Below are 25,615 nucleotides of genomic sequence, written 5' to 3'. Positions count from 1 at the left end.
AACTAATCTACCAAGCATATAAGAGATAGCGTTTTCATGAGCCAGTTAAATTAAATTCAAATGAGTTATCCTTGGAAGTTTTAATGAAGTTAGGTGGTCCCCAGCAGAGTCGCCAAACTGTGGGACCCGATCCCGCGAGAAGGGTAGGGCGCGAGCCGCCACGCTCTCTCGTAGTTTCTCATACCCACGCGAATGGCGTGTGCTTTTTATTATTGATTTTAATTACCCAACCAAGCAGGCAGCAACCAAGCCATAGGGTGCAAACAAACGTGCAACCAGTACCTATAAGGGCAGGGGTAAGCCGCCGAGCCTAGCGAAGTGTGATTTAATTCATCTTTTCCGTGAACTTGGGATTACTAAGGCAATCCGAATTCCACGCAAAAGAGAGTGACAGAGTCGCAACCTAGATGAGGGATCTAGGACCCATAATTGATCAGAAATCTAGACTCGTTACCTGGTTACGAGAATGGAAGGTATGGGGAGTTACCACCACATGCACCATTCCTGCCCGATAATCGGCCTTCAATTCCAAAAGTTAACTCTTTTGAATTTCTTTTAAATAGCTCATTTAACTCTATATTAATGTGCGAACTATGTTGCATGCATCCTAAGATCTAATTTCAATGTAGTTCCTAAATGTGTATCTTGATTTTCCTAATTTGTTTGAATTCAATCTAAATGAAAGTTCTCCGAAAATGCTAATTTCAGGAAAATCCTACATATTTTAATTAAGAATTTATAAGAAAACTAATATACAAAACCTCACCACTTATGTGTGGAGCCGACTCGTGATTGGTATGCCATCAAGCATCCAAGCTGCCTACGTACCCAAGCCTCACTGGGATCAGACTGGATTGATTGTTTATGCCTCACTGCCATCACCTAAACTAAGCTGTTTATGCCTAACTCATCTAGGACACCGATCTAGACTGGATTGATTGTTTCAACAGTTTTAAGAGAAATTATTTAATTCAAGTTGAAGATTTTATTATCCTATGATTTCATCTAAGATGCTATATGGTCCTATCTAAGTGCAAGACGTCTTTTAGACTAATGCAGGTTAACCTACATCCTAGGTAACTAGGCTTGTCCTATGAGAAAAGTGAGGTGACTAGTGTAACTAGATCTATGGCACGGTTGCTATCCATAGCAAACGCCCGTGATGAGGCTGGACTCCTAACTCTAGGACTCCTTAAAACTTAGGACACAACGTGACATAAGTGTTCCTAAGGGGCCCTAAAGGTTCCTACGATAGGAGACCATAATCCAACGGCTCCTAAGACACGGATCGAGTTAATTCGATTTGTTGAACTTAATGATTTTCAATTTTTGAGGATTTTTTATTCCTAAACATCTAAGGAATACAAAAGGCTCTATGGTTCGCAAGTTTCGGCCTCGGATCGCAACCATGGAAGGGAATCGTGCTCTCAACACTGTATAATTTAGCACGTAAATTATAGTATCTTATTGCCTGACATATTTCTCAGGATTTTCGTGGACAGTGGACCTCGGAGCCAATATCATACTATAATTTACGCACTCCAATTATGCAGGATTAATCACAATTAGTATACGATTACGGTTGCGATCTCGGCAGTTAAATTGTCAGAGAATAGCCAATTTAAAAAGAGAATCTATGAACCTTAAGGTTTCTATTTCAAAAAAGTTAAGGATTGCATTTATGATGAAAACTTAAGATTTTTTGGAGATTTTTACTGACTTTTCTATTGATTTGCTATTAAATTGTGATTTAATATCTTTAAGACCAGATTGCTAGAATTAGACAGTAACCCTAAGCACTCGAACTCCAAATCAGTTGAAACTTTTTTCGTAACAAGATATGGATGATTTTGGCTTATTTGAAAATTTTCATGAATTATCATTAAGATTTGATATCAATTCCCGATTTTTCAAAATCCAAATCAGATTATAGATTAACCCAGTAACCTATAGTATATCAATTTCAAATCAACTTAAACTCTTACAGTATAAAGATAATCATGAGATTAGACTACTGTATGACTTTCATGGATTTTTATGACGATTTGATGCCCATTTAAATTCACACAAAAATCAGATGAAACCAAAGAATTACTTAAAAAGCAAACCTAATGGTATCCTAAAATTAAATGAAAAATTCCAGTAGATATATAATAGATTATAAAATTTATTATCAAATTTCAAAACTTAAAACTTAAATCTCCTCCTTAAAATTGGTTTTAAAATATAAGAGATCAATTTGTTTCCTAGGCGTTAAAACCCGTTTATTAAAATAAATTGTAAAACCTTATCAAATCTTTGCAAAAATAATTGAAAATATTTCTCTAACATTCCAGTAACCAAAGTTACTGGTTTGTAAAGAAAAGTTTTGAAAATATAATAATTTAATAAGAAAAAGAATTATGGCACGTAAAACGGGGAAGCGATTAGAAAACAGTAAAAACGATATTTGTTTTAAAATATTTTTCAATGGAAACTTCCATTTATTATTAGGCTTTAATTTTCAAAAGTTTCATCAATTTTTAAAATGATTTGGCATTTATTAAAAGTAGCCAAAATTTAAAATAATTAATAATCCGATTAAATAAACTCCAAAAATTATGAAAATTTTTGGGTGATCTAAAAACCTTGTAAAAGTACTGGAAACAAACTTTCACTAAATTTGGACATGATTTGATATACTTTTGGCTCCATTCATCAAGAAATAACCCTTTTCGGTGTTATTCTTTTAGAAATATAATGAAAAATAAAACGGCTGAACCGCGGTTGGAAATTAAGTTTCCAGTAGTTTTGTATTTTACATAAAACCCAGAAAATATCATTTTTTAAAAAGACCCATGTTTTTAAACACTTGCTTTGATAATCTAATTTAAATCCATATTGAATAAAACCAAAAGAAAAACCATTTTTAAATTGAGAAAAATTAATTTTTGGATCAAATTTTGGATTTTGAAAACTCATAATCTATATTATAACATACTGGAATTTGAAAGAAAAACTCGTTGATTTGATCCATCAAAATTAAAACGCTAGCATACTTTTTCTACTTCACAAAGATGAGAAATCCTTACCGTTGATCGCAATCCTTGTCTCTAGGGTTGGTATCCAAGATATACACTTTGTCCAACCCTTTTATACGCTAAAAAATGTAGAAAAAACACTCCAATAATTCTTGATTGTGTGACGCCTTGGAGAAGAAGAAGGAATTCAAGAATTCCTTTTGTGAAGAACACTTGAAAGAGAGATCACACTTCAAGAGAGAAAACAAAAAAAAAATTCTTTGGAGGAGAGAGAAAAAGGATGAATTTGGATTTTTTCCAATCTTTTTTAGGATTGTTTGCTTTGATTTTTATATAAAAAAGCTAGGGTTAAGAGAGAAATAGTAGTTTCCAATGTGAGAGCTCTCTTTTTGGCTTGTTTCCAATTTTCCCCTATTGCTTTCATTCTTTCTTGTTTCCAAATTGGATTTGATTCCAATCTTAATTTCTTGTCAATCAAGACATGCTATTCTTTATTCCACATTGCTTCTTTTGGAAGAAAACCTTTTTTAAGCAATCATTCCTCTTTTCCTTCTTTCCTTCTTTTCATTTTTTATTCTTTTAACAAATATGATGTCACCATTGTGACATCATCAAGGTTCGGTGCTTAACTCATGTGGGTCAACCATGTGGGCCGCCCACCATGGTGGTTAACCCATACGGGTGAACCCACATGAGCCCCATCTTTGCGGGCTTTAGCCCAATGGGCCATTTCATACGGGTTTCAGGTTTTTCCGTAAAAATTCAATAAAATCTTTCTAAATTCAACATTCTATATATGGACTCAACTCATTTGACATTTATGGTGCATCCCTCACACATGATCGAACCATCTTTTTTGGAAAACAACTTTTCGGACCAAAATGCCCTTATTTGACTGTTAGACATCCAAATGCGACCAAAATACCCTCAGATTGGTTCACCCCTAAAGGGAAAAATTAAAAATGGAAAGTCTTTGTGGTCAAACTTCAAAAATAGAAACTTTTAAAATTGGGTCCTTTCGGTGAGCAATATTAACCATGATCATTTGGTATCCCCTAAAAATACCCAAAATGCCCTCAACACTTAGAATTTCCAAATTAAGAGAAACTCCTGAGAAATTCTAAATTTAGCAAGTTTTTCAAAATTCAGAAAATCATTCATAATCTCTCAGACATATTTCGGGGATCAAAAGAATTACACAGGAAAAGACCAAATTACCCCGAGGTGCTAGAATTTGGCGAGACTAGGGAAAACCCTGAGAAATTTTAAAAATAGCAGATTTTCAAAAATTTATGAACGCACTCAAGATTTCTTAGACACAACTTAGGGACTAAATATGATATGTTTCGAAATGTCTAAAATACCCACGAAGTGCAAGACTAAAAGAAAATCTTGAGAGATCTAAATTTAGCAGGTTTCCCAAACCTTACGAAATTACTCCTAATCCATCAGCCGTACCCTCGAGATGGTTTTGGACATATGAGAAATGATTGAAATATCCATAAGATGATGAAAATGTGGAAGCCCCATGAGTTTATAAAAATAGCAGCTTTTTCAAAATTTGTAAAATCACTCAAGATTTCTCAAATATAACTCGGGGGTCAAATGAGACACATCGGGAGTGACCAAAATACCCTTGCAGTTTAAAATAGGCAAAAATGAGGGAAACCCTGAAAATTCTAAAAATAACAGATTTTTTTTCATTTGCTCAGAAACTTGAACTTTCATCTTCTAGAGGTCAAAGGAACCCCCTAGAGACCTTCAGGATCGCGAATCAACTTCAAAACTCCTATAATGAAATGAAATCTACCCTAAAATGCATGGATTCCTAATCTAATGTTGAATACGGATTCAACACTCGATGATACTACCAAATCTTTTGCTTTTTAAAGCGTAGAAAAAGGGGGTGTCTACAGATGCCCCTCTTTATTAGAGATGACGTAGTCATCGAATACCAAAGCAAAAGTGATAGAGCCATTCTGCGTAGCTTTAATCAACAAATGACTCTAGACAAAATGGAACCTAGACACAAACATATACTACCTAATGCAAGACCCTAAACGAAGTCCTAGAAATGGAATGTAATAAAAAATCCCGATGCGGCGCCGTTCACAAACGAGCAATGAGAGAATGAGACACCGTTCACAAGCGGGCTCAAGGAGGATAAGTGGCATTCCCAAATGGACTCGGACAATGAGGCACCATTCACAAACGGCCTCAGAGAGGATAGGAGACCCTTCACAAATGGACTCAGAAAATGAGACACCGTTCACAAACGGGCTAAAGGAGAATAAGAGACCATTCACAAATGGACTCGAAAAATGAGGCACCGTTGACAAACGGGCTCAAGGAGGATATGTGGCCATTCACAAATGGACTCGAAAAATGAGACACCGTTCACAAACGGGCTCAAAGAGAATAAGAGACCATTCACAAATGGACTCAGAAAATGAGACACCATTCACAAACGCGCTCAAGGAGGATATGAGACCATTCACAAATGGACTCAGAAAATGAGACACATTTCACAAATGGGCTCAAGGAGGACATGAGACCATTCACAAATGGACTTAGAAAATGAGACACCGTTCACAAACGGGCTCAAGGAGGACATGAGACCATTCACAAATGGACTTCGAAAATGAGACACCGTTAACAAACGGGCTCAAAGAGGATAAGAGACCATTCACAAAAGGACTCAGAAAATGAGACACCGTTCACAAACGGGCTCAAAGAGGATAAGAGACCATTCACAAATGGACTCGGGAAATGAGACACCGTTCACAAACGGGCTCAAGGAAGACATGAGACCATTCACAAAAGGACTCGGAAAATGAGACACCGTTCACAAACGGGCTCAAAGAGGATAAGAGACCATTCACAAATGGACTTCAAAAATGAGACACCGTTCACAAACGGGCTCAAAGAGGATAAGAGACCATTCACAAAAGGACTCGGAAAATGAGACACCGTTCACAAACGGGCTCAAAGAGGATAAGAGACCATTCACAAATGGACTCGGGAAATGAGACACCGTTCACAAACGGGCTCAGAGAGGATAAGAGATCATTCACAAATGGACTTGGGGAATGAGACACCGTTCACAAAAAGGCTCAAGGAGGACATGAGACCATTGACAAATGGACTTAGAGAATGAGATATCGTTCACAAACGGGCTCGAAGAAGATAAGAGATCATTCCCAAACGGACTCGAAAAATGAGACACCGTTCCCAAACGGGCTCAAAGAAACGAGATAGCTTCGATTGATGAATTCAACAACGAAGAATTTAGAGATTTTTCATGAATTTGAATTTGACGTAAGATTGGATTCGATGAATTTTAGATTTTTTGAACTCAATGAAATCGGGGATATTATAGATCGTGCCCGATAAGGATATTGGAAACTAAGACTTTGACGAATGATGAGACGATAAACCTTAGGAACGAAGAAGCATGAGCAACGGGAATGGTTTAGGAACACTTTCATGAAGCCTTAACAAGATTTTTTCACAAAGAGACTGTTGGTCTTGTCTTCTGGGGATTTTGATAACTGAAACCTTGATCTAACTACCTTGGATTGGTAATCTAGAACAACGGCTGTCTTGGATACTGAAAATTGGGAAGTGGAATTTTTCCTTTGACAGGTGTTTAGATAAATATTTCTTGACCAGGATAGTATTCAACTACCAGGAAGAAAATTAAAAATTTTAAGGGTTCATCCTTCAGAGAAACTGGCCCAACCATCATCACATATGGAATCCTCCAAGCCTCAGGTGCCTTTCTGGGGCATGGTCCTCTTATGGAAATTGCACCTCCCGATGTTTCTACATCGGAATACTTCTGAGCTGATATTCTTTAAAATGAAGCTCTTTGACTAGATGCTCGAGATCTTTCCTTCAGGATTAACTTGGCGCAGGTACAATCGCAGGGAGCTGACGACACTGAGCCTCTTTCACCGAGACAGTTGCATCATTTGGACACAAGGACGACGATTGACTCTTCTAAAGAAAAAACTTAGATAAAAGGCACAACTCAAAGGATTGAGGAGCTCTGAAGGAGTGAACTTAGAATAACAAAGATTGACTGACTATACTGACAGATAGAGTGATGCTTCTGACTTAGTTAATATTTTGTTTGGTAAGTCTATCCTTTCGAGGAATAGTTTCTCAATTGGTAAACACTGGACTTTTTCCTTAAAACAGTAATGCCTCAAGGCTTTAATTACAACTCCTAAGATTGCTTAGTTTCATTGCCTCCAGTTTTGAGGATGGCACTTGAATTTGCCTGAACTTCTGTTGATATTCAGTCTTGATACCGGCTGTAGCTTTCTTATAATGATTCTTTTACTGTGACTAAGTCACCTCTTCTGAGTTTTTAACTTGGCGGACCGTGTTAGCCTTAACTTTTGCCTGAACCACCTTTGTAGGTTTTCGATCCAGCAGGCTATCCCCTTAGCTTTTGCCTAAGCCGCCCTTTCGAGTTTTCAACTTAGCAGGGGAATGATCTTAAATTTTGCCTAGACCGCCCTTTCAGATTTTCAGTCTAGCTGATCTTCAAACTCCGTTCTTTTTTTGTTTTTCACTTTTTTGTGTTTCGGGACCTAGATCATTAATTCTTGATTGTGTGATGCCTTGGAGAAGAAGGAATTCAAGAATTCCTTTTGTGAAGAACGCTTGAGAGAGAGATCACACTTCAAGAGAGAAAAAAAAATATCTTGGGAGGAGAGAGAAAAAATACGAGTTTAGATTTTTTACAATCTTTTTTAGGATTGTTTGCTTTGATTTTTATATAAAAAAACTAGGGTTAAGAGAGAAATAGTAGTTTCCAATGTGAGAGCTCTCTTTTTGGCTTGTTTCCAATTTTCCCCTATTGCTTTCTTTCTTTCTTGTTTTCAAATTGGATTTGATTTTAATCTTAATTTCTTGTCAATCAAGACATGCTATTCTTTATTCTACATTGCTTCTTTGGAAGAAAACCTTTTTAAAGCAATCATTCATCTTTTTCTTCTTTCCTTCTTTTCATTTTTTATTCTTTTTATTTTTCTTTTAACAAATATGATGTCACCATTGTAACATCATCAAGGTTGGGTGCTCAACTCATGTGGGTCAACCATGTGGGCCGCCCACCATGGTGGTTAACCCATACGGGTGAACCCACATGAGCTCCATCTTTGCGGGCTTTAGCCCAATGGGCCATTTCATACGGGTTTCGGGTTTTTCCGTAAAAATTCAATCAAATCTTTCTAAATTCAACATTCTATATATGGACCCAACTCATTTGACATTTATGGTTCATCTCTCACACATGATCAAACAATTTTTTTTGGAAAACAACTTTTCGGACCAAAATGCCCCTATTTGACTGTTAAGCATCCAAATGCGACCAAAATACCCTCAGATTGGTTCACCCCTAAAGGGAAAAATTAAAAATGGAAAGTCTTTGTGGTTAAACTTCAAAAATAAAAACTTTTAAAATTGGGTCCTTTCGGTGAGCAATATTAAACATGATCATTTGGTATCCCCTGAAAATACCCAAAATGCCCTCAACACTTAGAATTTCCAAATTAAGAGAAACTCCTGAGAAATTCTAAATTTAGCAGGTTTTCCAAAATTCAGAAAATCATTCATAATCTCTCAGATATATTTCGGGGATCAAAAGAATTACACAGGAAAAGACCAAATTACCCCGAGGTGGTAGAATTTGGCGAGACTAGGGAAAACCCTGAGAAATTCTAAAAATAGCAGATTTTCAAAAATTTATGAATGGACTCAAGATTTCTTAAACACAACTTAGGGACTAAATATGATATGTTTAAAAATGTCTAAAATACCCCCGAAGTACATGACTAAGAGAAAATTTTGAGAGATCTAAATTTAGCAGGTTTCCCAAATCTTACGAAATTACTCCTAATCCATCAGCCGTACCCTCGAGATGGTTTTGGACATATGAGAAATGATTGAAATATCCATAAGATGAAGAAAATGTGGAAGCCCCATGAGTTTATAAAAATAGCAGTTTTTTTAAAAAATTTGTAAAAATCACTCAAGATTTCTCAAATATAACTCGGGGGTCAAATGAGACACATCGGGAATGACCAAAATACCCTTGCAGTTTAAAATAGGCAAATATGAGGGAAACCCTGAAAATTTTAAAAATAGCAGGTTTTTTTCATTTGCTCGGAAACTTGAACTTTCATCTTCTAGAGGTCAAAGGAACCCCCTAGAGACCTTTAGGATCTCAAATCAACTTCAAAACTCTCATAATGAAATGAAATCTACCCTAAAATGCATGGATCCTAATCTAATGCTGAATACGGATTCAAGACTCGATGATACTACCGAATCTTTTGCTTTTTAAAGCGTAGCAAAATGGGGGTGTCTACACATTGCTTCCTTCCATAGTCCAACCACTTAGAACATGTGTCCTTACAACAACATGGGCAAGCAAGTTCGCCTTTGGTGCTCCATCCTGACAGGTTAGCATATGCAGGAAAGTCAATAATCGTCCACAACACAGCTGCATGCATCTGAAACGTCTCATTCCTCGAAGCATCAAATGTCTGAAAACCAATATCCCATAGTTCTTTCAACTCTTCAATCAAAGGTTGTAAATAGACGTCTAAGTCATTTCCAGGTCCAGATGGTCCGGGAATAAGCAATGAGAGCATCATGTACGGTTGTTTCATGCACAACCGTGGTGGCAAGTTATATGGAATAAGAACAACAGGCCACGTGCTGTGAGCAATACTCGTCGTCCTAAAGGGATTGAACCCGTCACTTGCTAACCCAAGTCTAACATTACGAGGATCTGACGAAAAGTTTGGATATCTACTGTTTAAATCCTGCCACACTGGGGAGTCTGCAGGGTGCCTGAATATACCATCATTTCTTCGTTTATCATCATGCCATGTCATGAAAGCAGTTGTTTTCTTCGACATATATAGTCTCTGCAATCTTGGTGTTATGGGGAAGTAACGCAGAATCTTAGCAGGAATTTTTGGGTCGTTCCTCGATGTCTGAGTTATTGCATCCTCTGGATGCAATGGATATGTCTTCCACTTGGAAGCCCCACATATACGACATACAGTCTCTTTCGCGTCTTCCTTCCAAAACAACATACATTCATTGGGGCATGCATCTATTTTATCGTAGTGGAGGCCCAAATCACTAATGATCTTCTTCGTTTCATAAAATGACTCTAGCACCGATGCTCCCATGGGAAATGCCTCTTTCAACAACTCAAGTAACATGGTGAAAGATTTGTTACTCCATCCATTGAGACACTTTATATGAAAAATTTGAACAATGGAAGACAATTTTGAGAGTTTGCACCCTGGGTATAGTTCTAGCTCGGCATCCTCCACTAATTTGTAAATTTTCTTTGCATTTGCATCAGGCCCCTCTCTACTTGTTTGATCCGGCCTTTCCCCATTACTTGTTGGCAAGTTGTCCTGATTATGGATCAACCTTAGCCTTATGTCTTCTAACAAATCATGCATTTCGTCTTGTATCATTGGTTCTTCGTTCATTTGGCGATCACTACCAGTCATATCAACCAGTGATGACCCAGCTTCCCATGAAAAACCCATCTGGTGTAGCCCTTCATGATCCCATCGACAATCAGATGATCAAAACAATCTTTAACACCAACCAATTGAATGTTGGCACAATTAACACATGGGCATTTGAACTTATTCCCATAAACTGTATTAGCAAGTGCAAATTTAATAAACTCCACAATGCCAAGCGTATATGCTGGTTCGTTCCTAATTAAAACATAGTTGAAAAAATGTGAGATCTGTATCTTCAAGTAATGGAAAAATTAAATCTAACTATGAAAAGGTAATGTCACTTTTGAGGGCCATACCTAGGCAGTTGCATCCAACTTTTGTCCATTGCTTATTTCATGAATGGGAAGACGCAGGGATACTCCAGGCCCATGCTATGCAGTCAGCCAATATATCAATGACTCTTAATAACCAAACATGTGTGCCATGTATTAATGTAAGTATTTAGAGATGAAAGGAACCACATATATTCTCGCCATTTAAAAAAAATTGCATAAACTCAATCCAACTTGTAGATCTGATTCACACCCAAAATCACAAAACCATTGGCTGTAAAATAAAATAAAACCACTACTTATCACAAAACTTATCAGAGTACTCGAATGATGTGATCATAACTTAGGAGCCTTAAAAGAGTTTTGACTGACTTGGTAGGGCAGACCACATACTCGAACACAAACTTGGCCAATCTTAAAGGGAGTTGATATGGAAAAGTCAACGATTGATGCAGGATGTTTTGAAACAATGTGCAATTCCTATCTGCTTAGTTAGAAATAAGAAATTTAATCAAAGTGTTCAATGTAAGTATCATTCTGTGGTACCCTGATCCCGCGAGAGGGGTGTGGGGCGCGAGCCGCCGCTCTCTCTCTCTTGGTCTCTCGTATCCACGCGATTGGCGTGTGCATTTTATTATTGATTTGAATTAATCTTCCTGTGAACTTGGGATCACTAAGGCAATCCGAATTCCACACGAAAGAGACTGACAGAGTCGCCACCTAGATGTGGGATCTAGGACCCGTAATTAACCAGAAATCTAGACTCGCTACCTGGTTACGAGAATGGAAGGTATGGGGAGTTATCCACCACATGCACCATTCTTGCCCGATAATCGGTCTTCGATTCCAAAAGCTAACTCTTTTAAATTTATTTTAAATGGCTCATTCAACTCTATGTTAATGTGCGAACTAAGTGACATGCATCCTATGATCTAATTTCAATGTGAATCCTAAATGTGTATCTTGATTTATTAATTTGTCTGGATTCAATCTAAGTGAAAGTTCTCCTAAAATTCTAATTTCATGGAAAGTCCTAAGTGATTTGATTAAGCATTTACAAGAAAATTAATATACAAAACACCACAATTTGTTTGTGGTGCCGACTCGCGGGTGGTATGCCATCAGACATCCAAGCTGCCTACGTACCCAAGCCTCACTGGGATCAGAGTCGACGTAGTTCGGTGCACCTAAGCCAAGTTACATATGCCTAACTCAACTAAGACACCGACCTAGACGGGATTGACTGTTTCAACAGTTTTAGGAGAAGTTATTTAATTCAAGTTGAAGATTTTATTATCTTAGGATTTCATCTAAGATGCTATATGATTCTCATCTAAATGCAAATGGTCCCTTAGACTAATGCAGGTTTGCCTTACATCCTAGTTTACTAGGCTTGTCCTAGGGAAAGATTGGGTGACTAGTGCAACTAGACCTATGGCACGGTTGCTATACATAGCAAGCGTCCGTGATGAGGCCGGACTCCTAACTCTAGGACTCCCTAAAACTTAGGACACGACACGACACCGGTGTTCCTAAATTGGGCTCTAAGGGTCCTTACGACGGAAACCGTGATCCAACGGTTCTGAAAGACACAAGACAAATCGATTTAAATTCTCGAGGTTAGTGAAAAAAGGGATGGAAGAGATGATGAAATAGTGTGAGGGAATGAGAAAGATAGAGAAAGGTGCGACTGAACTTGGGAGTGCCAAATTGCCTACGTACCCCGCGATGGGGATCAAGCCACACGTAGTTCCGCTGGGGAGGTTGCTTGGATTTTGGAAAACAGGATTGGTATTTGGATCAGGAATCGGGTTTGTATTTGAGCATTGGACTTGAGATTCAGAAACATTGATTTAGCAATGGGATTTTGGAATTGGGAATTTGCATCAAAGAATTGAGCATACAGGAATCATCAAGGGTTTGAATTTTGGGAATTCAAAATGGGCGGGCTTATGAGATTCGGCCAAATGGATTCAAACATGCGACTCAGATTGTGTTGGGATATGACTTGGTTAGGCAAAAGGGAGGAAGTTCTATTAGGTGTAAAAGGGCATTAGTAGAATAGGGGAATGACTCGGTTGTGACATGGAAGGCCGCAACTTGGTCGAATGCGACTCGGTTGCATTGGGATGGGTTGATTAAGGAATTGGATTGAGTCAACTAAGGGGAGAGTCCAATTAGTTAAAGAGGTTGAGCATACTCGACTAGAGAGTTGGGTCAACTCGACTAGGGAGGTTGGCTAGAGTTGACTCAGTTGAGCTGGGTTGGGATCCCACTTGGTTGGATTGTATTGGGGCGATTTGACTTAAGCTGCAGGTGGCCTGGCTGGGTTAGATTTAATGTAACCAAATTTATGGATAAATGGTGTGCCTCAGTGAGTGGACAAAGGTATGGCTTGGGTTGATGTGTGGCTATGGTTATAGGGTTTAAGGCTTATGGGTATGGGGTTTAGTGAGTCGGGTCTAAGTTAGGAGCAAACCCGAGACTAGCCATGGTCTAACCAGGAGGAAGCAGGGTACAAACCAGGGTGCGGACCAGGGTGCACCAGGGTGCGAACCAGCAAGGGAACCAGGGTGCAACCAGCATCGAACCTGGGTGCAACCAGCAGCGAACCTGGGTGCAACCAGGGTCTAACCAGAGTGCGAACCAGCAGGGAACCAGGGTGCGAACCAATATCGAACCAGGGTGCGAACCAGTAGGGAACCAGGGTGCAACCAGCAGGGAAGCAGGGTGCGAACCAGTAGGGAACCAGGGTGCGAACCAGTAGGGAACCAGGGTGCAACCAGCAGGGAACCAGGGTGCGAATCAGTAGGGAACCAGGGTGCAACCAGCATCGAACCTGGGTGCAACCAGCAGCGAACCTGGGTGCAACCAGGGTCTAACCAGAGGCTAACCAGGGGGAAAACAGACCCTACATGCTTCCTAACATGGTTTTTCTTTTAAAGTAAAAGATATGCATGAAAATAGACCCTACATAGAATTGAAATAAATGCCTACCTCTTTGGAAACCCACTTTGTGTTTGATTTTTCTTTGATGGTAATTCCTTGAAGATGATTCCTTGCTTGATAATGACTGCTTTTGATATATATCACCCAACGTATAAAATCACCCGATCCGGCAAGGATGGCCGAACCCTTGAAGAGATGAGGGAGAGGGATGAATTTTCTAAGAGAGGGGTTCTTTTTCTTCTTTTCTTCTTGGATGGTGGGATGAGAGGGTATTTATAGGAGAATGGGATAGGAGGTTAGGTGAGGTTAGGTGGTTTTGGATGGTTAGGATGAGAGGATGAGGTTAGGTAAGGTTAGGTGGGGTTAGGTAAGGTTAGGTGAGGTTAGGTGAGGTTTGGATGGTTAGGATGAGAGGAGAGGTTAGGTGAGGTTAGGTGAGGTTTGGATGGTTAGGATGAGAGGAGAGGTTAGGTGGTTTTGGATGGTTAGACCCAGGTCAAGATCTGCCATTGATCTAACGATTTACGGAAATCGGGTCTCGGAATGGAATCAGGGTCCGGGCTATGAAGTGACCCTAGCTTATTTTGTCCCGATTGATGATCCGTAAAGTCAGATCAAGATATTAATGACCTAAAACATATAAATCAATGATAGAGGGGGTTCTCACATGGATTTAACACACTAATTTATTTGTTGATCAAAACAAAACAAAATGGGGTGTCTACAGATGCCCCTCTTTGGTAGAGATGACGTAGTCATTGAATACCAAAGTTAAAAATGACAGAACCATTTTGCGTAGCTTTAATCGACAAAGGACTCTCTAGACACAACGCACCTTAACATAATGCAAAACCTTAGATGAAACCCTAGAACTTGAATAATAAAAAAAACTCGATGCGGCGCCGTTCACAAACGGGCAATTAGAGAATGAGATATCATTTTCGAATGGATTCTGAAGGGAAAGGACAAAGATCGCTCTCAAACAGTTTTTAGAAGGAGATGAGACGCCGCTCACAAGCGGGTTCAACGAGGATAAGAAGCATTCCCAAATGGACTTGGATAATGAGGCACCGTTCACAAACGGCCTCAAGGAGGATAGAAAACCATTCACAGATGGACTCGAGAAATGAGGCACCGTTCACAAACGGGCTCAAGGAGAAGACAAGACCATTCACAAATGGACTCGAGAAATGAGGCACCGTTCACAAACGGGCTCAAGGAGAAGACAAGACCATTCACAAATGGACTCGAGAAATGAGGCACCGTTCACAAACGGGCTCAAGGAGGACGATACCATTCACAAATGGATTCGAGAAAAGAGGCACCATTCACAAACGGACTCAAGGATAAGACAAGACCATTCACAAATGGACTCGAGAAATGGGGCACCATTCACAAACGGGCTCAAGGAGAAGACGAGACCATTCACAAATGGACTCGAGAAATGAGGCACCGTTCACAAACGGGCTCAAGGAGAAGACGAGACCATTCACAAATGGATTCGAGAAATGAGGCACCGTTCACAAACGGGTTCAAGGAGAAGACGAGACCATTCACAAATGGACTCGAGAAATGAGGCACCTTTCACAAGAGGGCTCAAAGAGGACATGAGACCATTCACAAATGGACTCAGAAAATGAGACACCGTTCACAAACGGGTTCAAGGAGAAGACGAGACCATTCACCAATGGACTAGAGAAATGAGGCACCATTCACAAACGGGCTCAAGGAGGACATGAGACCATTCACAAATGGACTCAAAAAATGAGACACCGTTCACAAACGGGTTCAAGAAGAAGACGAGACCATTCACAAATGGACTCGAGAAATGAGGCGGCCCTCGTTCACAAACGGGCTCGAAGAATTTAGAGATTTTTTATGAACTTGAATTTGACGTAGGATTGGATTTTTTATTTTTTATTTAATTAAGGATTTGGATTTGATAATTTTTTTTATTTTTGGAAAATGAGGTACCGTCCGCAAACGGGCTCAAGGAGAAGATGAGACCATTCACAAATGGCCTCGAGAAAAGAGGCACCGTTCACAAACGGGCTCAAAGAGGACATGAGACCATTCACAAATGGACTCAGAGAATGAGAAACCTGTTCACAAACGGGTTCAAGGAGAAGACGAGACCATTCACAAATGGACTCGAGAAATGATGCACCTTTCACAAAAGGGCTCAAAGAGGACATGAGATTTTTTATGAACTTGAATTTGACGTAAGATTGGATTTGTTTGAATCGGGGATTGGATTTGATGAATTTTTTTTATTTTTGAGAAATGAGGTACCGTCCGCAAACGGGCTCAAGGAAAAGACGAGACCATTCACAAATGGCCTCGAGAAAAGAGGCACCGTTCACAAACGGGCTCAAAGAATTTAGAGGTTTTCATGAATTTGAATTCGACGTAGAATTGGATTTTTTTTTTAATTAAGGATTTGGATTTGATAAATTTTTTTATTTTTGGAAAATGAGGTACCGTCCGCAAACGGGCTCAAGGAGAAGATGAGACCATTCACAAATGGCCTCGAGAAAAGAGGCACCGTTCACAAACGGGCTCAAAGAGGACATGAGACCATTCACAAATGGACTCAGAGAATGAGAAACCTGTTCATAAACGGGTTCAGGGAGAAGACGAGACCATTCACAAATGGATTCGAGAAATGAGGCACCGTTCACAAACGGGCTCAAGGAGAAGACAAGACCATTCACAAATGGACTCGAGAAATGAGGCACCGTTCACAAACGGGCTCAAAGAGGACACGAGACCATTCACAAATGGACTCAGAAAATGAGGCACCGTTCACAAACGGGCTCAAGGAGAAGATGAGACCATTCACAAATGGACTCAGAGAATGAGACACCGTTCACAAACGGGTTCAAGGAGAAGACGAGACCATTCACAAATGGACTCGAGAAATGAGGCCCCGTTCACAAACGGGCTCGAAGAATTTAGATATTTTTTATGAACTTGAATTTGACGTAGGATTGGATTTTTTTTTTTTTTTTTTTAATTAAGGATTTGGATTTGATAAATTTTTTTATTTTTGGAAAATGAGGTACCGTCCGCAAACGGGCTCAAGGAGAAGATGAGACCATTCACAAATGGACTCGAGAAATGAGGCACCCTTCACAAACGGGCTCAAAGAGGACACGAGACCATTCACAAATGGACTCAGAAAATGAGGCACCGTTCACAAACGGGCTCAAGGAGAAGATGAGACCATTCACAAATGGACTCAGAGAATGAGACACCGTTCACAAACGGGCTCAAGGAGAAGACGAGACCATTCACAAATGGCCTCGAGAAAAGAGGCACCGTTCACAAACGGGCTCGAAGAATTTAGAGGTTTTCATGAATTTGAATTTGACGTAGAATTGGATTTGATGAATTTTGGATTTGAACTTAATGAAATCGGGGACATTATAGATCGTGCCCAGTAAAGATATTGGAAACCAAGACTTTGACGAATGATGAGACGACCAACCTTATGAACGAAGAACCATTAGTAACAAGAATGGATTAGGAACACTTTTATGAAACTTCAACAAGATTTTTCTCAATGAGACTGTTGGTCTTGTCTTCTTGGGATTTTGATAACTGAAACCTTGAACAAGACATTTGAGATTGGTAATTTAGAACAATGGCTCTCTTGGATATAATCATGAAAAAGTGGGATTTGCCTCTTGACAGGTGTTTAGATAAACATTTCTTGACCAGGATAGTATTTAACAAACTGGAAGGAGATTCCGAATTTTAATGGTTCGTCTTTCTGAGAAATTGGCTCAACCACCATTGCATCTGGGGCTCTTCCAAGCTTAAGGTGCCTTCCTGGGGTATGATCTTTTTACGGAAGCTGGGCTTTCTGATGTTTCTACTTCTGAACTCTTCTGAGTTGATCTTCTTTGAAATGTAGCTGTTTGACTAGATTCTCGAACCCTTTCAGGTATAATTGCAGGGAGCTGCCTAGGCCGGGCCTCCTTCACCAAGACAGTTACATCATTTGGACATAGGAACGACGATTGACTCTTTCTAAAGAGAAAACTTAGATGAAAGGCACTACTCAAAGGATTGAGCAGCCCTGAAGGAGTGAACTTAGAATAACAAAGATTGACTGACTATACTGACAAACACAGTGATGCTTCTGACTTAGTTAACGTTTTATTTGGTAAATCTATCATTTCAAGGAATTTTTTTTTTTTTTTTTTTTGAAATCGTAAACACTGGACTTCTTCCTCGAAACAGTAATGCCTCAAGAATTTAATTACGACCCCTAAGATTGCTTAGCTTCAATGCCCCCAGTTTTGAGGATATCACTTGAATTTGCTTGAACTTCAGTTGATCTTCAGTCTTGATACCGGCTGTTGCCTTCTTATACTGATTCTCTTACCGTGACCAAGTCACCTCTTCGGGGTTTTTAACTTGGCGGACCGTGCTAGCCTTAACTTTTGCCTGAACCGCCTTTCTAGGTTTTCGAATCAGCAGGCTGTCCCCTTAGCTTTTGCCTAAGCCGTCGTTTCGGGTTTTCAACTTAGCAGAGGAATGATCTTAAATTTTGCCTAAACCGCCTTTTCAGGTTTTCAGTCTAGCAGATCTTCAAACTCCGTTCTTTTTCTTATTCATCATTTTTTTTTTTTTTTATTGTCTCGGGATCTAGCTCATTAGTTCTGAACACCAGAAGGACTTTTATAGGTAGGATAGGGCTTTTCAAAGAATGGCTTAAGGCTCAACAAAGATTTCGACCGAACCTGTGAACAGGTCGCCTACATATCCCAAGGTAGGAATCAGGTCGTGTGTAGTTCAGGGCGAATGCCCCTAGTTTGAAGATAAATTGTTTGAAGGTTAATTGATTTTTCCTTTTTTTTTTCTTTCTTTCTGGAATAATTGACCTCTCTTCTACTGGAACTTGTCCCTCTTTTTTTTTTTTTGAAATGATTGAATTTCTTTTCCTTTTTGAATCGACCGAACTCGGTTCAACCGAGTTGCCTACGTACCCCAGTATAGGGATCAGGTCTCGCGTAGTTTGGGGAAATGCCCCTGGTTTGATGGGTTTTCAAGAAAATTTTATTCAGGCTCGAAGGGTTTGCAAACCGGTATTCTTTTGACATTGGTTCTGATTTTGGGATTTATTCGGCCAAAGGGGGCCTTCCGATGTTCAGATTGGCTAGAGTCCGTCTGGTACTGATTATTTTTTTCTTTTTTTTCTCTTTTTTTTTTTTTTTTTCACGGAGTTTGACGGCATTTCCAGGTAAGATAATGGATTTTCTTCTTTCAAGATTCTAATGCGTGCTTTCGGCTTTCATAGAGCGAAACTTGTTCCTTGACATCCTCCATCTATGGATTTGTAACTCTTGATATCTGATGACCACTTTTCAATACTTGCTCTTGAACTTCTTATCTTGAATTTGTTGGCTTCATGTTATGAATTTGAGAACCAAGGTCATTGATTGGAAATATGAAAGTTATTTCCACTCTATGCCCCTTGCATAGCATATGATATTCACTTCATTCTTTCTTGAACCTTCTATCTGGGTCTTTCTCTTGACATTAATGGTAACGCTTACGGGACCATCTTTTTATCCTCAAAACGGGTTTACCAATTCTTCACACTCTTCAGAGGGTAATGTATTTTCAATCGGCATTTATTGGATCAAGGTTTCAGTGCCAGTGTTTACCACTTCAATTTCATCTTTGAAAGGCTGAGATTGGCGCTCCTCCTCTTGTTCAAGTAATCGTTGTGACTCAAGTGGAGTTTCGTCAATTTTGTTCTCATTTGAGGAGGGAGTCTTATTTTAAGATCAGAAGCACACTTAAGAAATAGACACAAGTGAACTATTGGAACTGAAACTTTATTTAAAGAAAAAGATACTACATCTGACAACCTATCCTGAACATGTTCAGGATTCACAACTCTAAATAAGAAAGGGAAACAGAAGATAACTTGCCTGGACTAGGCATTGACCTTTAACTGTAAGACCGGACTCAACAATTATACTGACCATGATGACTGACTCAACATAAAATAGTAAGTGACTAAAACTTTAACTGCTGCAACTGTTTGGCGTTGAAGACTCGGCGAAGGCTGGTTCGTTCTGAACATCATCATGGCTGATACTTTCAATTTTGGACAATGATGACTGATTCGCATAGGGAAATGCCCCTAGCTCAAGGATTCTGAGAGTGAACTCTGAAGGACTTAGCAAAATAATCTTGAAAAAGGTAGCCCCTAGAGGAGGAACAGACCAGGGGTACAAGCAAGATATCTGGACCAGGCATGATCAGATCATGAGAACGCATAATCGAAAGATTGTGAGATTCTGCATCTGCCAGTTAGGGGATGGCATGAAGATACGATCGAATCGTATGACAGAAGAACGAAAGACGCACGATCAAAAGATTAGATGAGATAGCATAAGATTGCTTTCAACGGATAGATCATGAATGACTAATCCTATGAGATCTTTGGAAATGATGGGATTTATATCCTAACTCAAAGGGAATTTTTTTTTTTCACATTTTATCAGTGTTACCTGAAGGCATCAACCTTAATCCTAATCTATCGGAGTGGAGAGAGAATCTCGACTCATGACTTTGTTCGTGCATATAAGGACCGATCGTGACCATTGGAAGATGGACCACGGTCTAATCTAGACACAAATGGGTAGGATATCCTAAACTAGGCTCACACATGTGATGCACATGTGTTCGTATACTACATGCATGTGTGGGTTAATCTAGGGGTAAGGCCAAGAGTTCCCTTAGCGCGAATCCATGTTCGATATACTGTACCAGTGTCCGGCGTATCAGTACGTGAACAATAGATCCGTTTACGCACCATAAAGGTACTAGGCTAAGGGTGGAATGCTTCTCTAGCACAGAGGCACCAGGTGATGAAATCCCAGTCAACCATGCTAGATAACACTCCGGGTTCCTAAAATAGGACGTGTGTGAATGTGAGATGCAAGGGTTTAGATGCAAGTGATGTAAGTGTGTGCAATAAGTTCGCGCAATCTATGATGCCTTCAGGTTTTGTTAAATTAAGTTCGAGTAAAATGTGATGAGAGAAAATAAAACAAGACAAACTAATCTAACAAGTATAGAGTTTTTATGAGCCAGTTAAATTAAATTCAAATGAATTATCTTTTGAAATTTTAATGAAGTTAGGTGGTCCCCAGCAGAGTCGCCAAACTGTGGTACCCTGATCCCGCGAGAGGGGTGTGGGGCGCGAGCCGCCGCTCTCTCTCTCTTGGTCTCTCGTATCCACGCGATTGGCGTGTGCATTTTATTATTGATTTGAATTAATCTTTCCTGTGAACTTGGGATCACTAAGGCAATCCGAATTCCACACGAAAGAGACTGACAGAGTCGCCACCTAGATGTGGGATCTAGGACCCGTAATTAACCAGAAATCTAGACTCGCTACCTGGTTACGAGAATGGAAGGTATGGGGAGTTATCCACCACATGCACCATTCTTGCCCGATAATCGGTCTTCGATTCCAAAAGCTAACTCTTTTAAATTTATTTTAAATGGCTCATTCAACTCTATGTTAATGTGCGAACTAAGTGACATGCATCCTATGATCTAATTTCAATGTGAATCCTAAATGTGTATCTTGATTTATTAATTTGTCTGGATTCAATCTAAGTGAAAGTTCTCCTAAAATTCTAATTTCATGGAAAGTCCTAAGTGATTTGATTAAGCATTTACAAGAAAATTAATATACAAAACACCACAATTTGTTTGTGGTGCCGACTCGCGGGTGGTATGCCATCAGACATCCAAGCTGCCTACGTACCCAAGCCTCACTGGGATCAGAGTCGACGTAGTTCGGTGCACCTAAGCCAAGTTACATATGCCTAACTCAACTAAGACACCGACCTAGACGGGATTGACTGTTTCAACAGTTTTAGGAGAAGTTATTTAATTCAAGTTGAAGATTTTATTATCTTAGGATTTCATCTAAGATGCTATATGATTCTCATCTAAATGCAAATGGTCCCTTAGACTAATGCAGGTTTGCCTTACATCCTAGTTTACTAGGCTTGTCCTAGGGAAAGATTGGGTGACTAGTGCAACTAGACCTATGGCACGGTTGCTATACATAGCAAGCGTCCGTGATGAGGCCGGACTCCTAACTCTAGGACTCCCTAAAACTTAGGACACGACACGACACCGGTGTTCCTAAATTGGGCTCTAAGGGTCCTTACGACGGAAACCGTGATCCAACGGTTCTGAAAGACACAAGACAAATCGATTTAAATTCTCGAGGTTAGTGAAAAAAGGGATGGAAGAGATGATGAAATAGTGTGAGGGAATGAGAAAGATAGAGAAAGGTGCGACTGAACTTGGGAGTGCCAAATTGCCTACGTACCCCGCGATGGGGATCAAGCCACACGTAGTTCCGCTGGGGAGGTTGCTTGGATTTTGGAAAACAGGATTGGTATTTGGATCAGGAATCGGGTTTGTATTTGAGCATTGGACTTGAGATTCAGAAACATTGATTTAGCAATGGGATTTTGGAATTGGGAATTTGCATCAAAGAATTGAGCATACAGGAATCATCAAGGGTTTGAATTTTGGGAATTCAAAATGGGCGGGCTTATGAGATTCGGCCAAATGGATTCAAACATGCGACTCAGATTGTGTTGGGATATGACTTGGTTAGGCAAAAGGGAGGAAGTTCTATTAGGTGTAAAAGGGCATTAGTAGAATAGGGGAATGACTCGGTTGTGACATGGAAGGCCGCAACTTGGTCGAATGCGACTCGGTTGCATTGGGATGGGTTGATTAAGGAATTGGATTGAGTCAACTAAGGGGAGAGTCCAATTAGTTAAAGAGGTTGAGCATACTCGACTAGAGAGTTGGGTCAACTCGACTAGGGAGGTTGGCTAGAGTTGACTCAGTTGAGCTGGGTTGGGATCCCACTTGGTTGGATTGTATTGGGGCGATTTGACTTAAGCTGCAGGTGGCCTGGCTGGGTTAGATTTAATGTAACCAAATTTATGGATAAATGGTGTGCCTCAGTGAGTGGACAAAGGTATGGCTTGGGTTGATGTGTGGCTATGGTTATAGGGTTTAAGGCTTATGGGTATGGGGTTTAGTGAGTCGGGTCTAAGTTAGGAGCAAACCCGAGACTAGCCATGGTCTAACCAGGAGGAAGCAGGGTACAAACCAGGGTGCGGACCAGGGTGCACCAGGGTGCGAACCAGCAAGGGAACCAGGGTGCAACCAGCATCGAACCTGGGTGCAACCAGGGTCTAACCAGAGTGCGAACCAGCAGGGAACCAGGGTGCGAACCAATATCGAACCAGGGTGCGAACCAGTAGGGAACCAGGGTGCAACCAGCAGGGAAGCAGGGTGCGAACCAGTAGGGAACCAGGGTGCGAACCAGTAGGGAACCAGGGTGCAACCAGCAGGGAACCAGGGTGCGAATCAGTAGGGAACCAGGGTGCAACCAGCATCGAACCTGGGTGCAACCAGCAGCGAACCTGGGTGCAACCAGGGTCTAACCAGAGGCTAACCAGGGGGAAAACAGACCCTACATGCTTCCTAACATGGTTTTTCTTTTAAAGTAAAAGATATGCATGAAAACAGACCCTACATAGAATTGAAATAAATGCCTACCTCTTTGGAAACCCACTTTGTGTTTGATTTTTCTTTGATGGTAATTCCTTGAAGATGATTCCTTGCTTGATAATGACTGCTTTTGATATATATCACCCAACGTATAAAATCACCCGATCCGGCAAGGATGGCCGAACCCTTGAAGAGATGAGGGAGAGGGATGAATTTTCTAAGAGAGGGGTTCTTTTTCTTCTTTTCTTCTTGGATGGTGGGATGAGAGGGTATTTATAGGAGAATGGGATAGGAGGTTAGGTGAGGTTAGGTGGTTTTGGATGGTTAGGATGAGAGGATGAGGTTAGGTAAGGTTAGGTGGGGTTAGGTAAGGTTAGGTGAGGTTTGGATGGTTAGGATGAGAGGAGAGGTTAGGTGAGGTTAGGTGAGGTTTGGATGGTTAGGATGAGAGGAGAGGTTAGGTGGTTTTGGATGGTTAGACCCAGGTCAAGATCTGCCATTGATCTAACGATTTACGGAAATCGGGTCTCGGAATGGAATCAGGGTCCGGGCTATGAAGTGACCCTAGCTTATTTTGTCCCGATTGATGATCCGTAAAGTCAGATCAAGATATTAATGACCTAAAACATATAAATCAATGATAGAGGGGGTTCTCACATGGATTTAACACACTAATTTATTTGTTGATCAAAACAAAACAAAATGGGGTGTCTACACATTCATGTCATGCTATCTAGAATCTTATATTGGAATGCATAGTAGTTCATTTTGGAATGCATGAGTCCAAGATATTCATCACTTGACATTCTTTAGAAGTCCTTGGATTATTCTCTACTGTTCTTCATGAATATATTTTGTATAGAATTAAAAATGAGTCTAGATTCAATCTGTGAAACTCAATTGAGTAAAATTAAAAATGTCATAGGAATCTAGTATCATTATTGGGCAATTACTCATTGTTGTGGTTATCATGTAACACATTGTGATGGGAACACATGTATCCTACACAATTTGGTTTTTCATGGGGCCTTTTGCACTTTGTGCTTAAAATGCCCTATCTTTTATATTGTGGTTTGTGGATGTAGGCACAGATGTTTGGACCATGATTCTTGTGTCTAAACATAGTAGATTATCCATGAGTGCTCTCATTGCATGAGCCATATATGTCTCTCTTAGACATGGGATTCTATTGATCCCTCCTATAATGTCTAAGTTCTATAGATTTAAGCTTAATTGATAATCTATATAATCTATAGTTATTTCTCCTTGTATGCTACTAGGTACATGGTGAAGATGGTAAACTTAAATTTAAAAATCACTAAATTAGTACTTTTAGTCCTCTTACCTAGTAAGATGGAGAGTGTACACTCACCTTTAATTAAAACAGTAATTTCTTTGGCTTTTTACCAACATCTTAACCATGATAAGCCATATGTCATTCGTATGTTATACTTATATATTATTTGCAAATATTTAGGGAATGCATGGTTTGCTAGGTTGTCGTCATCTCTTTTGCTATCATATGACTACCTATAGCAAATCATGCATTAATGGCCCAAGGGTGGCTTGTAAATCATTTACCTTTAAATCTCTCGGTGTTAGGACAGCACTTTGGATTCATACCATGTATGAGTTTCTAACAAAGGGGGAGCTTTACATTTATATCTGTCATTTTCATCTTATCATATGATGTTTGATGTGCATCACATATAATAAGTACACTCATGTGGAGCCACATTGCTCCATATGTGTTGTAGCTGGGTCTTGTCATTTTCTTTAAATTTGAGATCATCTCTCATTTTTTTGACAAGATCCCTTGGCCTAAGCTTGAGTGACATATCCTTTTAGGCCTTATACTTATCTTGGATAGACTTATATGTTTCTATCTATGCCAATAATAAGTATCTTGTTCTAGAGTTTGAAAATCTCTAGAACTCCTCTTCATAGGATGGTGCTTGAGATGATCATCCCATTGCCTATGAAGTAGTCTCTTATCATGTATTTTTGAATAAAAATATATTATCATGATAAGATCCAATGGCTATACTTTTACAATTATATCTATAGCCATTGTGTATTGCCATGCCATGCCATGCTTTATAGGTTTTATCAAAGGCCACTGACAATCTCTTGGGAGAGAGAATTGATTCTTTGAGCTTTTCATGTCCCATCATCTCTTCCAAGATTTTAGCTTCGGAGGACTCAAGTTGATTGATTTCAA

General features: G+C 39.8%; 1 long non-coding RNA gene across 1 annotated transcript; it reads right to left on the bottom strand.

The window, feature by feature from the left end:
• Positions 1-19,648: 19,648 nt before the first annotated feature.
• On the bottom strand, positions 19,649-23,636 carry LOC143856715 (uncharacterized). The gene is made up of 2 exons (XR_013238303.1): positions 23,443-23,636; positions 19,649-20,138 (listed from the first exon to the last, which is right to left on the bottom strand). It is a non-coding gene; the product is annotated as an uncharacterized LOC143856715 (long non-coding RNA).
• Between the last annotated feature and the right edge of the window lie 1,979 nt (positions 23,637-25,615).

The sequence above is a fragment of the Tasmannia lanceolata genome, unplaced genomic scaffold (genome assembly GCF_043159265.1).
Source record: "Tasmannia lanceolata isolate RefF3 unplaced genomic scaffold, GAP_Taslan_0.1 ptg000023l, whole genome shotgun sequence".
NCBI classification, from domain to species: Eukaryota; Viridiplantae; Streptophyta; class Magnoliopsida; order Canellales; family Winteraceae; genus Tasmannia; species Tasmannia lanceolata.
This window is presented reverse-complemented; position numbering and strand designations above follow the sequence as displayed.